The 13,369-nt window shown below is 36.5% G+C and overlaps 1 pseudogene; it reads right to left on the reverse strand.

The window, feature by feature from the left end:
* Positions 1-2,189: 2,189 nt before the first annotated feature.
* LOC130956843 (sucrose-phosphatase 1-like) overlaps positions 2,190-13,369 on the reverse strand; it is an 87,488-nt pseudogene continuing 76,308 nt past the window's right edge.

The following is a 13,369-nucleotide window of genomic DNA, read 5'->3' on the forward strand; positions in this document are numbered from 1 at the left end:
AGGTCTAAATAAGTTTTATTTCTATCGACTTGAAAATTGAACCTATTGACCATTTTAATTATTGGTTTAATTTATTATTTTAACTATAATTTAGTCAAAATAATTGTTTTATAATAAAATAATAATAAAATATAAAATAACACTAAAATATAATTATAGTCTATTATAAATTTTAAAATAGTCAAATTAAAAGTATTATATCAACCATAATATTATAGTTTCATTTAAATACAAAATTCAAAAGTCAAATAACAAAGAAAACAACCAAATCTAAATACCAACATAAAAATTTATCGTCAATAATCAAAATTCACAAAAACTTGCTATAAATCTACTTTGTTGAGATAATCTTCACTTTTATTTCCACCACTTGAACAAGAAGAATCAAGTGATGCACCATAAAGCATATTACTATTACCACCACTACAAATTTACAACTTTGATGAAATTAATATTAATATCATCTAAACAATATATACAGCACATTATCAATAATTTAAAATTAAATTATTCTAATATATTATCAAAATAAACTATAATATTCGTATAGTAAGTCTTTAACATTATTAGAATGATCAGACTTTTTTTCAACAACCTCTTTCGTCATCCAAAAGTCAACTAAATTGATACTTTCATAAATAATTAGATTATATTGCACCTTTACTTTTTTCTTTTTTTTTTTCTAAAAAATTAAATACAACATATAAAAATAATAACATATTAAATACACACAAACTTCAATGATACTAAATGAAGTATGAAACATGTATTACTTGAATTTAAAATGCAAATTTATGTAACATACATAATATATTAGCCTATCATGTTTAAATTTATTTTTTCTTTTTGTATAAATCTAATAAAAAAGACTCAAATTCCTATTACATCTTGAAAAAAGCATATGTTTGGCTAAAAATGCAAATTATAAATATGGAGTAGAACCACCGACTAACCTCACCATTCATTTACAAATTACAAATCTATAACCATATTATTAGTTATCAAATTAAAAAAAATGAAAGCATTCAATAAGTTACTAATTTAGTATCAAACATATATTCTTACTAGGTTAATTTTTTTTTGGCAGCTTGAATAACTTTTGGCCTATCGAAGCTTCCTTCCAATCTCTATATAAAGTATTTTTTCAATGCTCAATTGGATCTAAATTGTTAATCTTGCAATACAATATAACAAGATCAAGTAAACTTCACATGATATCATGTGCTTCTTTATAATTTTCATTAAAAAAGAAGCAGAATTCAAGAAATAAGTCGCTTACACTACAAAAAAATATCGTTAAAATTGACGGCCAAATCGACGGCTAAGTCGTCGATAATATTAAAAATCAATGGCAAAATAAACAGCGGAAATGGTTGCTATTAAGCTTGTCGATTTTTAAAATTGTAATAAATCGACAATACTTCCATCTATAATGAGTTTGAGAACTTTATCTTCTTACTAAAATTGACAACATTGCCGTCGATATTATATAAAATCGACGACATTCTGTCGATATTTGATTTAATAAAATCGACAATATTTCCGTCTATAATATGAGTGTGAGAATTTTACTTTTAATAAAATCGAAACATTTCTATCGATATTGATTCAATAAAATCGATATAATGGCCGTGGATTTAATTATTTAGATACTAACAAATTCTTTGTCTATATTTTATTTCTTTTGTCTATTTTAAATTTAAAAAATGACAATATTACTGTCGATTTTAATAACTATATTTTTAAATTTTTTATTTAAAAAATAATAATAATACAATAAATTTTAAAATATAAATAAATTTATACTGAATATTAGATAACAAAAAAAATAAATTATAATATGTGTTTGATAAACACCTAGACATACGGAAAAATAAATTATCTCATTTTCGTTGATCCAATTTTATACTTATTATTAATGATCTCACTAAGGGCTAATAAAAAAGACACATTAGCAAAATTGATTAACTTGATAACAGGATAAAACTCTTACATTGATAATACACGAAAACTAATTAATGTAAAAGAGTACAAAACATAGCACATAATACTAGATTACCCTATCATGCCTAATATAACACACTGAACAACAGAAAAGGCTCCTTTTCATACCTGGAGAAAGTATATAAAATAATCAAATGTACATGATCACGATATCATAATTGATTGGATCTTTATTCACACAAATCTTACGACGTATTAACACCAGCAATCTTTTCTTGAAGCTTTAATGTTCGGGCCTAATGTAAACAAAAAAAAAAACAATTATTCAAGCACAATAGCCAATTCGAAATTATATACATGAATCTAACCAAGATCACAAGAATACAGACGGGACAGTAGAAAGAAGAGTGAAATACATACTATTAGCACTACTAGAAAATTAATTATTACAGACGAATATTTTTGATAGATTTAATCCCACGAAAATATAGACAGAATTTGCAAGGAATTTTGTCGAAAACAAAAAAAAAAATTAGTATAAATTACAGACGGAAAAAAGAATTCGTCGATAATTCTGTCGGAAAAATTAATTTTTTTTTGTGGGAAATAATTATCGACGGAAAATCCGTCTGTAATTAAATAGACAAAAATGCTACGTTTTATTAAATTATTACAGACAAAAATTGTCTGTAATCTAAAATTTTCCGTCAGAAATGTTGATATTCTGCATTTTATGTTCGATTGTGCCCGAGCTCCATTCATTCACAGCACCAAATCAAACGAGCTAAACCTAGCATCCCTCTCCGTTGACGAGCTTCTTCTTCTCCTTTCCTCACCCATAGCGCCACCGCCGGCCACCCTAACCGCCGTAGCTACCTTCTCCTTCTTCTCTTTTTTAAACACTGAACCAGTAGAACACAGCTCCTGTCTCTCGTTCTTCTCGTTCGCAAAACAAAGCAAGCTCAAGCTCCACCACCGCGGTGCCTCTCTCATTCTGGCCCGCATATCTTCTCAGCGCTACAGCCATCATCTCTTCCAGTCAATGCCGCGGCTACCTTTGCGCAAGCCCTAGCCGTGGCAACCAAAAATCGGTTCTACCATCAGCCGCGGTTCCACCTCTCTCTTTCCCTATGTTCGAACCATAGAGAGTTCAATTAATTTTGTTTAGTTAGTTTGATGTCTCTGCTTCCAGGTTTGGTTTCAAAATTCTTTTAATTTCTATTGAGTTCAATTAATTTTGTTTAGTTAGTTTGATTTTAGTAACTAGTTTTAGTTAGACTAGTTTTTTGATTAGTGGATTTTTTGGTTGTTAAAAAGGATTAAATTAGGTTTTGATTCTGAATAGCTGAGAAATGTTTAGATTGTTAATCTGGATTGCTGAACAATAGAATTTAGAGAAACACTCGTGCGTTTTTCTTTTTCTTCTTCCCTCCCCTCTATGAATTTTGCTGTGCACACCAAGTGTTCGATGGTTTGCTTATTTGTTGGTTTGACCTAACATGCACATCAAATGTTGTTAATTAGTCTCAGTGGATAATTAGGTAGATATGTGCTCAATGTTGTGTTTGTGCAGACGAGGTGTTTGATCTAATGACTGAACTGCTTTGAATAGGTGTTGTTTTCTTTCTTTGAAGCCATAATGGCTTATTGTTTTCTTTTTTTGAAAATTGATTAGGCCTCAATCTGGCTTTGATTTTGCTTCTTTTGTGGTGTTTAGACATTAGTGACTAGCTTCTGCTCGTAGTAATTATACTAGTATCTTCAATTGAGCCTCCATTTTTGAATTCAGATTCAGTCTCTGTTTTCTTCACTGTTGGCTTTTCTTTTTGTGTACATAAGTAGTAATATGTATCTTTATTCTTGCTATTTCACTCTTAATTAATTATTTTTATGTTGCAAGTTCTGTCAAGGGAGGGGCGGTTGTTACAGATGACTACTGACCATGAACCTAATACCGAGCGGAGCAGCATTGAGAACAGAGGTGGCTTTATCTCAAACATGCCAGGTTCTTCAACTAACCTTGAATTCTATGCTTTGTTGCTACTAATATTCAGTGCTAATTTTGTGTTTTCATTCCTTTTACTATAGGAACTTGAGTTTTGTTTGCTGTGATATTAGTTTACTCAATTCCTTTTACTATAGGGTAGTGTTTCTTCTCTGAGACTGATATTCTCTTTCCCAGAAAAACAAAACTTCTTTTGGAACAGAATGGACCATATATTACAAGAATCTCAGTTTACGAGGTACGCTACAAGAATCGTTTACTCAATTAAAACCTCCTTGTCTTTTTATTATTCCTTTGCTGCTTTTTATAACTCGAGTTTTTGTACAGGGGTGTGAGAGAGAGGTTGCTGAGGCTGGGAAGCAATCCGATGAGTTCTTGCAGGAGTGTCTCCTGCGATTATCGTGGGCTCCTGTTCACTCAAAATAATCAAAAGATGTATGGTGCACGAAATTGTGATCACTACAACTTCGCACAACTAACCAGCAAGTGCACTGGGTCGTCCAAGTAATAAATCTTACGCGAGTAAGGGTCGATCCCACGGAGATTGTTGGTATGAAGCAAGCTATGGTCACCTTGTAAATCTTAGTCAGGCAGACTCAAATGGGTATAGATGATGAATAAAACATAAAGATAAAGATAGAGATACTTATGTATATCATTAGTGAGAGCTTCAGATAAGCGTATGAAGATGCCTTCCCTTCCGTCTCTCTGCTTTCCTACTGTCTTCATCCAATCCTTCTTACTCCTTTCCATGGCAAGCTTATGCAAGGGTTTCACCGTTGTCAGTGGCTACCTCCCATCCTCTCAGTGAAAATGTTCCTATGCTCTGTCACAGCATGGCTAATCAGCTGTCGGTTCTCGGTCAGGCCGGAATAGAATCCAGTGATTCTTTTGCGTCTGTCACTAACGCCCGCCTGCTAGGAGTTTGAAGCACGTCACAGTCATTCAATCATTGAATCCTACTCAGAATACCACAGACAAGGTTAGACCTTCCGGATTCTCTTGAATGCCGCCATCAGTTCTCGCCTATACCACGAAGATTCTGGTTAAAGAATCCAAGAGATAAACACTAGAGCCTTGGTTGCTTGTAGAACAGAAGTGGTTGTCAGTCACTTGTTCAAAAGTGAGAATGATGATGAGTGTCACGGATCATCACATTCATCAAGTTGAAGAACAAGTGATATCTTGGACAAAGAACAAGCGGAATTGAATAGAAGAACAATAGTAATTGCATTAATACTCGAGGTACAGCAGAGCTCCACACCTTAATCTATGGTGTGTAGAAACTCCACCGTTGAAAATACATAGAACAAGGTCTAGGCATGGCCGAATGGCCAGCCTCCCAAAGTGATCAAAAGATCTAAAGAAAAAGGTTCCAAAGATCAGAAGATGAAAATACAATAGTAAAAGGTCCTATATATAGAGAACTAGTAGCCTAAGGTGTACAGAGATGAGTAAATGACATAAAAATCCACTTCCGGGCCCACTTGGTGTGTGCTTGGGCTGAGCAATGAAGAATTTTCGTGTAGAGACTCTTCTTGGAGTTAAACGCCAGCTTTTATGCCAGTTTGGGCGTTTAACTCCCAATTAGGTGCCAGTTCCGGCGTTTAACGCTGGAATTTCTTGAGGGACTTTGAACGCCGGTTTGGGCCATCAAATCTTAGGCAAAGTATGGACTATCATATATTGCTGGAAAGCCCAGGATGTCTACTTTCCAACGCCGTTGAGAGCGCGCCAATTGGGTTTCTGTAGCTCCAGAAAATCCACTTCGAGTGCAGGGAGGTCAGAATCCAAGCACTGCAGTCCTTTTGAGTCTCTGGATCAGATTTTTGCTCAGATCCCTCAATTTCAGCCAGAAAATACCTGAAATCAAGAAAAACACACAAACTCATAGTAAGTCCAGAAAAGTGAATTTTAACTAAAAACTAATAAAAATATACTAAAAACTCAACTCAAACTACCAAAAATATACTAAAAACAATGCCAAAAAGCGTATAATTTATCCGCTCATCACAACACCAACTTAAATTGTTGCTTGTCCTAAGCAACTGAAAATCAAATAAGATAAAAAGAAGAGAATATACTATAGACTCCAAATATCAATGAAACTTAGCTCCAAATTAGATGAGCGGGACTAGTAGCTTTTTGCCTCCGAACAGTTTTGGCATCTCACTCTATCCTTTGAAATTCAGAATGATTGGCTTCTTTAGGAACTCAGAATCCAGATAGTGTTATTGATTCTCCTAGTTAAGTATGATGATTCTTGAACACAGCTACTTATTGAGTCTTGGCCGTGGCCCAAAGCACTCTGTCTTCCAGTATTACCACCGGATACATACATGCCACAGACACATAATTGGGTGAACCTTTTCAGATTGTGACTCAGCTTTGCTAAAGTCCCCAATTAGAGGTGTCCAGGGTTTTTAAGCACACTCTTTTTGCCTTGGATCACAACTTTATTCTTTCTTTTTCTTTTCTTTTTCTTTCTCCCCCCCTTTTTTTTTCTTTTTCGTTTTTCTCTTTCTTTTTTTTTGTATTCACTGCTTTTTTTGCTTCAAGAATCATTTTTATGATTTTTCAGATCCTCAGTAACATGTCTCCTTTTTCATCATTCTTTCAAGAGCCAACAATTTTAACATTCATGAACCACAAATTCAAAGACATATGCACTGTTTAATCATACATTCAGAAACAAAGTATTGCCACCACATCAAACTAATTAAGCTAGTTTTAAAGATGAATTTGAAATCCTGTACTTCTTGTTCTTTGTAATAAAAAACAGTTTTCATTTAAGAAAGGTGATGGATTCATATTCATAGCTTTAAGGCATAGACACTAAGACACTAATGATCATAAGACACAAACATGGATAAACATAAAGCATAATTTTCGAAAAACAGAAAAGCAAAGAACAAGGAGATTAAAGAACGGGTCCACCTTAGTGATGGCGGCTTGTTCTTCCTCTTGAAGGTCTTATGGAGTGCTTGAGCTCCTCAATGTCTCTTCCTTGTCTTTTGTTGCTCCTCTCTTATGATGAGAGGGATCTCTGTTTGCTCCATCCTTTTCTTAGTGATGGGCTTGAGGTCATGCCTTCTCAGTTGAACCGGCTTCCCTCTTGAGTTTCTCTTCCATTGGGCGTCCTCTTCACAGATATCTATGAGGATTTGGTCCAACCTTTTGATCAAAAGTTGACCTTTCTTCATGGCCACAACTTCATAGAAGTGGTCTTGATGCACCCTTGAGATGAATCTCTCCATCTCCCATGACTCGGAGGTGAAAGCTTTTGCCTTCCCTTTCCTCTTTCTAGAGGTTTCTCCAGCTTTGGATGCCATAAATGGTTATGGAAAAACAAAAAGCAATGCTTTTACCACACCAAACTTAAAAGGTTTGCTCGTCCTCGAGCAAAAGAAGAAAAGAGAGAGAGAAGAAGAAGAAATGGAGGAGAGGGAGATGGCTATGTGGTTCGGCCATAAGGGGAAGAAGTGGTGTTTTAGGTTGTGAAAGTGAAGGTGTGAAGATGATAGTGGGATTTGATAGGTGGGGGGTTTTGGTGAAGAGGTATTCGGGTGACTGGTGAAGAAGAAGAGAGAGTGTGGTGGGTTGGTGGGGATCCTGTGGGGTCCACAGATCCTGAGGTGTCAAGGAAAAGTCATCCCTGCACCAAATGGCACTCAAAACGTGTTTTGAGCCAATTCTAGCGTTAAACGCCGGGCTGGTGCCCATTCCTGGCGTTTAACGCCAGGTTCTTGCCCTTTTCTGGCATTTAACGCCAGTCTGGTGCCCCTTTCTGGCTTAAACGCCCAGAATGGTGCCAGACTGGGCGTTAAACGCCCAACTGCTAGCCTCACTGGCGTTTAAACGCCAGTGGGTTCTTCCTCCAGGGTGTGCTGTTTTTCTTCCTGTTTTTCATTCTGTCTTTGCTTTTTCAATTGATTTTGTGACTTCTCATGATCATCAACCTACAAAATAAGATAAAAAACAAAGGAAAATATAAACATAACATTGGGTTGCCTCCCAACAAGCGCTTCTTAATGTCAGTAGCTTGACAGAGGGCTCTCATGGAGCCTCACAGATACTCAGAGCAATGTTGGAACCTCCCAACACCAAACTTAGAGTTTGAATGTGGGGGTTCAACACCAAACTTAGAGTTTGGTTGTGGCCTCCCAACACCACTTAGAGTTTGACTGTGGGGGCTCTGTTTGACTCTGATTTGAGAAGCTCTTCATGCTTCCTCTCCATGGTGACAGAGGGATATCCTTGAGTCTTAAACACAAAGGATTCTTCATTCACTTGAATGATCAGTTCACCTCCATCAACATCAATCACAGCCTTTGCTGTTGCTAGGAAGGGTCTGCCAAGGATGATGGTTTCATCCATGCACTTCCCAGTCTCTAGGACTATGAAATCAGCAGGGATGTAATGGTCTTCAATCTTCACCAAAACATCCTCTACAAGTCCATGAGCTTGTTTTCTTGAGTTGTCTGCCATCTTAATGAGATTCTTGCAGCTTGTACCTCAAAGATCCTTAGCTTCTCCATTACAGCGAGAGGCATGAGGTTTACACTTGACCTTAAGTCACACAGAGCCTTCTTGAAGGTCATGGTGCCTATGGTACAAGGTATGGAAAACTTCCCAGGATCTTGTCTCTTTTGAGGTAATTTCTGCCTAGACAAGTCCAGTTCTTGGTGGCAAAGGAGGTTCGTTCTCCCAAGTCTCATTTCCAAATAACTTGTCATTTAGCTTCATGATTGCTCCAAGGTATTTAGCAACTTGCTCTTCAGTGACATACTCATCCTCTTCAGAGGAGGAATACTCATCAGAGCTCATGAAAGGCAGAAGTAAGTCCAATGGAATCTCTATGGTCTCATTTTGAGCCTCAGATTCCATGGTTCCTCATTAGGGAACTCATTAGAGGCTAGTGCACGCCCATTGAGGTCTTCCTCAGTGGCGTCCACTTCCTCTTTTCCTCTCCAAATTCGGCCATGGTTATGGCTTTGCACTCTCCTTTGGATTTTTTCTGTATTGCTTGGAAGAGTACTTGGAGGGAGTTCAGTAATTTTCTGTCAGCTGTCCCACTTGTGCCTCAAATTCTAATGGAGGACCTTGTTTCAGTCATGAAACTTTGAGTGGTTTTGATTAGATTAGAGACCATGGTTGCTAAGTCAGAGGGGTTCTGCTTAGAATTCTCTGTCTGTTGCTGAAAAGATGATGGAAAGGCTTGCCATTGCTAAGCCTGTTTCTTCCACCATTGTTGTTGTTGAAACCTTGTTGAGTTCTCTTGATTCTTCCATGAGAAATTTGGGTGATTCTCCATGAAGAATTATAGGTGTTTCCATAGGGTTTCCTAGGTAATTCACCTCTTCCATTGAAGGGTTCTCAGGATCATAGGCTTCTTCTTCAGATGAAGCATCCTTAGTACTGCTTGGTGCATTTTGCATTCCAGACAGACTTTGAGAAATTAAATTGACTTGTTGAGTCAATATCTTGTTCTGAGCCAAAATGGCATTCAGAGCATCAATCTCAAGAACTCCTTCTTCTGACTTGTCCCATTGTTCAGGATTCCTTTCAGAAGTGTACACGAATTGGTATTTGCAACCATTTCAATGAGTTCTTGAGCCTCTGTAGGCGTCTTCTTCAGATGAAGAGATCCTCCAGCAGAGCTATCCAAAGACATCTTGGATAGTTCAGAAAGACCATCATAGAAAATACCTATGATGCTCCATTCAGAAAGCATGTCAGAAGGACATTTTCTGATTAATTGTTTGTATTTCCCAAGCTTCATAGAGGGATTCACCATCCTTCTATCTGAAGGTTTGGACTTCCACTCTAAGCTTACTCAATTTTGAGGTGGAAAGAACTTTGCCAAGAAGGCATTGACTAGCTTTTCCCAAGAGTCCAGGCTTCTTTAGGTTGAGAGTCCAACCATATTCTAGCTCTGTCTCTTACAGCAAAAGGGAATAGCATCAGTCTGTAGACCTCAGGGTCAACCCCATTAGTCTTGACTGTGTCACAGATTTGCAAGAACTCAGCTAAAAACTGATGAGGATCTTCTAATGGAAGTCCATGGAACTTGCAATTCTGTTGCATTAGAGAAACTAATTGAGGCTTAAGCTCAAAGTTGTTTGCTCCAATGGCAGGGATAGAGATGCTTCTCCCATAGAAGTCGGGAGTAGGTGCAGTAAAGTCACCCAGCACCTTCCTTGCATGTTGTTGTTTCGGCTACCATGGTTCTTCCTCTTTGAAGAGTTCTGTTAGGTCCTCTACAGAGAGTTGCTTTAGCTTCTCTTAGCTTTCGCTTCAAGGTCCTGTCAGCTTCAACAAGAATGCCTTTGTCTTTGTTCCTGCTCATATGAAAGAGAGAGAACAAGAAAATATGGAATCCTCTATGTCATAGTATAGAGATTTAGGTGTCAGAGGAAAGAAAGTAGAAGACAGAAGTAGAAAATTCGAACTTATCAAGGAAGATGGAGTTCGAATTTTGCATTAAGGGATAGTGTTAGTTCATAAATAGAAGGATGTGAGAAGAAGGGAAGTAATTTTCGAAAATTAAGTAAAAGATTTTAAAAACATTTGAAAAACACTACTTGATTTTCGAAAAATAAGAGTGGGAAAGAAATCAAGTGATTTTTTGAAAAGATTTTGAAATTAGAAATCAAAAAGATTTGATTGAAAACTATTTTGAAAAAGATGTGGTTAAGAAGATATGATTGGTTTTAAAAAGATGTGATTGAGAAGATATGATTTGAAAACAATTTTAAAAAGATTTGATTTTAAAAATTAATGACTTGCCTAACAAGAAAAGATATGATTCAAACATTAAACCTTTCTCAACAGAAAAGGCAACATACTTGAAATGTTCAATCAAATCATTAATTGTTAGCAAGTATCTTTGAAAAAGGAAAGAAATTGATTTTGAAAACATTTGATTGAAAAGATATGATTTGAGAAAGATTGATTTTGAAAAACTTTGAAAACTTGAAAAAAATTGATTTGAAAACAAAATCCCTCTTGTGCCATCCTGGCGTTAAACGCCCAGAATGGTGCACATTCTGGCGTTTAACGCCCAAACTACTACCCTTTTGGGCGTTAAACGCCCAGCCAGGCACCCTGGCTGGCGTTTAAACGCCAGTCTGTCTTCTTCACTGGGCATTTTTGAATGCCCAGCTTTTTCTGTGTAATTCCTCTGCAGTGTGTTCTGAATCTTCAATTCTCTGTATTATTGACTTGAAAGACACAAATTAAAAATATTTTTGGATTTTTAATAATGAGGAATAATCAAAATGCAACTAAAATCAAATAACAATGCATGCAAGACACCAAACTTAGCAGTTTGTATACTATTGATACTAACAAAATGAGAATGCACATGAGAAATAACAAAACACTCAAGTCAATAGAATTCAAAGATCAAAACAAGGAAATCATCAAGAACAACTTGAAGATTAATGAAGACACATGCATAAATTTGAAAAATGCAAGAAGAACAGAAACATGCAATTGACACCAAACTTAAAAGAGACACTAGACTTAAACAAGAAATATTTTTGGTTTTTATGATTTTTTGTAAATTTTTTTTGTTTTTTCGAAAATTAGGTGAAAAGGAAAATAAAGGTATCAAAATTCTTAATGAGAATTCCAGGAATCATGCAATGTTAGTCTAAAGCTTTAGTCTAAAGGAATTAGACATAGCTAGCCAAGCTTCAGCAGGACATTGCATTCAAGAGCTAAATTGATGAGGATCAATCAGCTTTGGTGATGATAAGAACATCACCTTGAAACACTAGAATTCATTCTTAAGAACTCTGAAAAAAATAAATACCTAATCTAAGCAACAAGATGAACCGTTGATGAGCGGATATTTATACGCTTTTTGGGGGTAATTTCATGTAGATTTTAGTATGTTTTAATTAGTTTTTAATAGAATTTATTAGTTTTTAAGCAAAAATCATATTTCTGGACTTTACTATGAGTGTGTGTATTTTTCTGTAATTTCAGGTATTTCTGGCTGAAATTGAGGGAGCTGAGCAAAAATCTGACTTAGGCTGAAAAAGGACTGCTGATGCTGTTGGATCCTGACCTCCCTGCACTCGAAATGGATTTTCTGGAGCTACAGGAGTTCAATTGGCGCGCTCTCAACGGCGTTGGAAAGTAGACATCCAGGGCTTTCCAGCAATATATAATAGTCCATACTTTGCGCAAGGATAGACGACGTAACTTGGCGTTGAACGCCAAGTTCATGTGCTGTCTGGAGTTAACGCCAGAAAACGTCATGATCCGGAGTTGAACGCCCAAAACACGTCATAACCTGGAGTTTAACGCCAAGAAAGGCCTCTACTCGTGGATAGCTTTAATCTCAGCCCCAGCACACCAAGTGGGCCCCAGAAGGGATTTCTGCACCAATTATCTTAGTTTATTCATTTTCGTAAACCTAGGTTACTAGTTTACTATTTAAACAACTTTTACAGACATTTCTTGTACCTCATGACATTTTCAGATCTGAATTACATACTTTTGACAGCATGAGTTTCTAAACTCCATTGTTGGGGGTGAGGAGCTCTGCAGCGTCTCGATGATTTAATACAATTCCTTTGTTTTCCATTCAAACACGCTTGTTTCTATCTAAGATGTTTATTCGCGCTTAATTGTGAAGAAGGTGATGATCCGTGACACTCATCACCTTCCTCAATCCATGAACGTGTGCCTGACAACCACCTCCGTTCTACATCAGAATGAATGAATATCTCTTAGATTCCCAACAGAATCTTCGTGGTATAAGCTAGATAGATGGCGGCATTCATGAGAATCCGGAAAGTCTAAACCTTGTCTGTGGTATTCCGAGTAGGATTCTGGGATTGAATGACTGTGACGAGCTTCAAACTCCTGAGGGCTGGGCGTTAGTGACAGACGCAAAAGAATCAATGGATTCTATTCCAACCTGATTGAGAACCGACAGATGATTAGCCGTGCTGTGACAGAGCATAGGAACGTTTTCACTGAGAGGATGGGAAGTAGCCATTGACAACGGTGACACCCTACATAGAGCTTGCCATGGAAGGAGCCTTGCGTGTATTGAGGGATTTCAAGGAAGAGTTGAAGTCAAAGGACAAATCATCTCCAAAACTCCAACATATTCCCCATTCCTTTATAAACAAGTAACTCTATTGTTCTCGTTTACCTTTCCAATCAAATCTAATAATTCCAACTTACAATTTTAAACATTTTGACTTCTTACAATTAAATCCAAATAACCTTGTTGACATCCTAACTAAGATTAAAAATAAATATTGATTGCTTCAAACCAATAATCTCCGTGGGATCGACCCTTACTCACGTAAGGTATTACTTGGACGACCCAGTGCACTTGCTGGTTAGTTGTGCGAATCAAAAACTTCGTGCACCAAGTTTTTGGCGCTGTTGCCG

The sequence above is a fragment of the Arachis stenosperma genome, chromosome 10 (assembly GCF_014773155.1).
Source record: "Arachis stenosperma cultivar V10309 chromosome 10, arast.V10309.gnm1.PFL2, whole genome shotgun sequence".
Classification (NCBI taxonomy): Eukaryota; Viridiplantae; Streptophyta; class Magnoliopsida; order Fabales; family Fabaceae; genus Arachis; species Arachis stenosperma.